Raw genomic sequence first — 4,646 nt, forward strand, 5'->3', positions numbered from 1 at the left:
CTTCAGCCCGCGGGGGCGGGGGGCAGGTCGGTTCGGCTCAAATCATTAACCAAAGCCGAGACTTGGTCTCGCTGGCGCAACCGAAGTGCCAGGCTGGATAACTCATTAACCAGAAGGCGGCTGGAGGCAGGCAGGGCTGATGGCTGAGGCCGGGTGGAGGCCACCCGCGGCCGGGAAAGTCAAAAGTCCCGTTGTGTGGAAGTCTATGAGGTCAGATTCGGCCGCCTTACCGGGCCTTCGGTTGATGGTTTCCCGCTTGGGCAAGCGAGTCGGCCCGGCAAAGTGGCCACTTGCATTTTCTGGCAAGTGTCTGCGAACAACGTTAATGAGTTGAACCTCGGCAATTGTCGGAAGTCCCGATGAAGAAATGAAAATGCCCCTTTTGCGGGGATTTGGATGCTCATGGCCGGCAGCAGGTGGCCCGACGCCCCGCCAACTTGACACTTGTCATTTCTGTCCTTGGGGGTTGGCGGGGTATCTGCACAGAGGTAGGAGGTGGCAGAATCGAGACTTGGTGAGTTTTCCAAACAAACGTCTCGAGCCTCCAGGTCTGCAGAGACCGACCAGGGCTGCCGCCCAACCGACTATTCACCCTTTTTGGGCGGGAATTTATTCCCTTTTTGCCCATTTTTCGGGTTTTTGGTCGGGCTTCAAAAGCGGCTGCCCGAGGCCTGGCAGAGGCCGGGGCATGGGCCCCGATCGCGCCAGGCGGCACGCGCGACCCGATTAGGCCCCGAAAGGAGTCGGGAAATCGGCAGACCTGCCCGACTTCAGCCCGCGGGGGCGGGGGGCAGGTCGGTTCGGCTCAAATCATTAACCAAAGCCGAGACTTGGTCTCGCTGGCGCAACCGAAGTGCCAGGCTGGATAACTCATTAACCAGAAGGCGGCTGGAGGCAGGCAGGGCTGATGGCTGAGGCCGGGTGGAGGCCACCCGCGGCCGGGAAAGTCAAAAGTCCCGTTGTGTGGAAGTCTATGAGGTCAGATTCGGCCGCCTTACCGGGCCTTCGGTTGATGGTTTCCCGCTTGGGCAAGCGAGTCGGCCCGGCAAAGTGGCCACTTGCATTTTCTGGCAAGTGTCTGCGAACAACGTTAATGAGTTGAACCTTGGAAATTGCCGGAAGTCCCGATGAAGAAATGAAAATGCCCCTTTTGCGGGGATTTGGATGCTCATGGCCGGCAGCAGGTGGCCCGACGCCCCGCCAACTTGACACTTGTCATTTCTGTCCTTGGGGGTTGGCGGGGTATCTGCACAGAGGTAGGAGGTGGCAGAATCGAGACTTGGTGAGTTTTCCAAACAAACGTCTCGAGCCTCCAGGTCTGCAGAGACCGACCAGGGCTGCCGCCCAACCGACTATTCACCCTTTTTGGGCGGGAATTTATTCCCTTTTTGCCCATTTTTCGGGTTTTTGGTCGGGCTTCAAAAGCGGCTGCCCGAGGCCTGGCAGAGGCCGGGGCATGGGCCCCGATCGCGCCAGGTGGCTCGCGCGACCCGATTAGGCCCCGAAAGGAGTCGGGAAATCGGCAGACCTTGCCGAGTTCAGCCCGCGGTGGCGTGGGGCAGGTCGGTTCGGCTCAAATCATTAACCAAAGCCGAGACTTGGTCTCGCTGGCGCAACCGAAGTGCCAGGCTGGATAACTCATTAACCAGAAGGCGGCTGGAGGCAGGCAGGGCTGATGGCTGAGGCCGGGTGGAGGCCACCCGCGGCCGGGAAAGTCAAAAGTCCCGTTGTGTGGAAGTCTATGAGGTCAGATTCGGCCGCCTTACCGGGCCTTCGGTTGATGGTTTCCCGCTTGGGCAAGCGAGTCGGCCCGGCAAAGTGGCCACTTGCATTTTCTGGCAAGTGTCTGCGAACAACGTTAATGAGTTGAACCTTGGAAATTGCCGGAAGTCCCGATGAAGAAATGAAAATGCCCCTTTTGCGGGGATTTGGATGCTCATGGCCGGCAGCAGGTGGCCCGACGCCCCGCCAACTTGACACTTGTCATTTCTGTCCTTGGGGGTTGGCGGGGTATCTGCACAGAGGTAGGAGGTGGCAGAATCGAGACTTGGTGAGTTTTCCAAACAAACGTCTCGAGCCTCCAGGTCTGCAGAGACCGACCAGGGCTGCCGCCCAACCGACTATTCACCCTTTTTGGGCGGGAATTTATTCCCTTTTTGCCCATTTTTCGGGTTTTTGGTCGGGCTTCAAAAGCGGCTGCCCGAGGCCTGGCAGAGGCCGGGGCATGGTCCCCGATCGCGCCAGGCGGCTCGCGCGACCCGATTAGGCCCCGAAAGGAGTCGGGAAATCGGCAGACCTGCCCGAGTTCAGCCCGGGGGGGGCGGGGGGCAGGTCGGTTCGGCTCAAATCATTAACCAAAGCCGAGACTTGGTCTCGCTGGCGCAACCGAAGTGCCAGGCTGGATAACTCATTAACCAGAAGGCGGCTGGAGGCAGGCAGGGCTGATGGCTGAGGCCGGGTGGAGGCCACCCGCGGCCGGGAAAGTCAAAAGTCCCGTTGTGTGGAAGTCTATGAGGTCAGATTCGGCCGCCTTACCGGGCCTTCGGTTGATGGTTTCCCGCTTGGGCAAGCGAGTCGGCCCGGCAAAGTGGCCACTTGCATTTTCTGGCAAGTGTCTGCGAACAACGTTAATGAGTTGAACCTTGGAAATTGCCGGAAGTCCCGATGAAGAAATGAAAATGCCCCTTTTGCGGGGATTTGGATGCTCATGGCCGGCAGCAGGTGGCCCGACGCCCCGCCAACTTGACACTTGTCATTTCTGTCCTTGGGGGTTGGCGGGGTATCTGCACAGAGGTAGGAGGTGGCAGAATCGAGACTTGGTGAGTTTTCCAAACAAACGTCTCGAGCCTCCAGGTCTGCAGAGACCGACCAGGGCTGCCGCCCAACCGACTATTCACCCTTTTTGGGCGGGAATTTATTCCCTTTTTGCCCATTTTTCGGGTTTTTGGTCGGGCTTCAAAAGCGGCTGCCCGAGGCCTGGCAGAGGCCGGGGCATGGTCCCCGATCGCGCCAGGCGGCTCGCGCGACCCGATTAGGCCCCGAAAGGAGTCGGGAAATCGGCAGACCTGCCCGAGTTCAGCCCGGGGGGGGCGGGGGGCAGGTCGGTTCGGCTCAAATCATTAACCAAAGCCGAGACTTGGTCTCGCTGGCGCAACCGAAGTGCCAGGCTGGATAACTCATTAACCAGAAGGCGGCTGGAGGCAGGCAGGGCTGATGGCTGAGGCCGGGTGGAGGCCACCCGCGGCCGGGAAAGTCAAAAGTCCCGTTGTGTGGAAGTCTATGAGGTCAGATTCGGCCGCCTTACCGGGCCTGCGGTTGATGGTTTCCCGCTTGGGCAAGCGAGTCGGCCCGGCAAAGTGGCCACTTGCATTTTCTGGCAAGTGTCTGCGAACAACGTTAATGAGTTGAACCTCGGCAATTGTCGGAAGTCCCGATGAAGAAATGAAAATGCCCCTTTTGCGGGGATTTGGATGCTCATGGCCGGCAGCAGGTGGCCCGACGCCCCGCCAACTTGACACTTGTCATTTCTGTCCTTGGGGGTTGGCGGGGTATCTGCACAGAGGTAGGAGGTGGCAGAATCGAGACTTGGTGAGTTTTCCAAACAAACGTCTCGAGCCTCCAGGTCTGCAGAGACCGACCAGGGCTGCCGCCCAACCGACTATTCACCCTTTTTGGGCGGGAATTTATTCCCTTTTTGCCCATTTTTCGGGTTTTTGGTCGGGCTTCAAAAGCGGCTGCCCGAGGCCTGGCAGAGGCCGGGGCATGGTCCCCGATCGCGCCAGGCGGCTCGCGCGACGCGATTAGGCCCCGAAAGGAGTCGGGAAATCGGCAGACCTGCCCGAGTTCAGCCCGCGGGGGCGGGGGGCAGGTCGGTTCGGCTCAAATCATTAACCAAAGCCGAGACTTGGTCTCGCTGGCGCAACCGAAGTGCCAGGCTGGATAACTCATTAACCAGAAGGCGGCTGGAGGCAGGCAGGGCTGATGGCTGAGGCCGGGTGGAGGCCACCCGCGGCCGGGAAAGTCAAAAGTCCCGTTGTGTGGAAGTCTATGAGGTCAGATTCGGCCGCCTTACCGGGCCTTCGGTTGATGGTTTCCCGCTTGGGCAAGCGAGTCGGCCCGGCAAAGTGGCCACTTGCATTTTCTGGCAAGTGTCTGCGAACAACGTTAATGAGTTGAACCTCGGCAATTGTCGGAAGTCCCGATGAAGAAATGAAAATGCCCCTTTTGCGGGGATTTGGATGCTCATGGCCGGCAGCAGGTGGCCCGACGCCCCGCCAACTTGACACTTGTCATTTCTGTCCTTGGGGGTTGGCGGGGTATCTGCACAGAGGTAGGAGGTGGCAGAATCGAGACTTGGTGAGTTTTCCAAACAAACGTCTCGAGCCTCCAGGTCTGCAGAGACCGACCAGGGCTGCCGCCCAACCGACTATTCACCCTTTTTGGGCGGGAATTTATTCCCTTTTTGCCCATTTTTCGGGTTTTTGGTCGGGCTTCAAAAGCGGCTGCCCGAGGCCTGGCAGAGGCCGGGGCATGGGCCCCGATCGCGCCAGGCGGCTCGCGCGACCCGATTAGGCCCCGAAAGGAGTCGGGAAATCGGCAGACCTGCCCGAGTTCAGCCCGCGGTGGCGGGGGGCAGGTCGGTTCGG

This window comes from Pristiophorus japonicus, unplaced genomic scaffold (genome assembly GCF_044704955.1).
Source record: "Pristiophorus japonicus isolate sPriJap1 unplaced genomic scaffold, sPriJap1.hap1 HAP1_SCAFFOLD_1452, whole genome shotgun sequence".
Classification (NCBI taxonomy): domain Eukaryota; kingdom Metazoa; phylum Chordata; class Chondrichthyes; family Pristiophoridae; genus Pristiophorus; species Pristiophorus japonicus.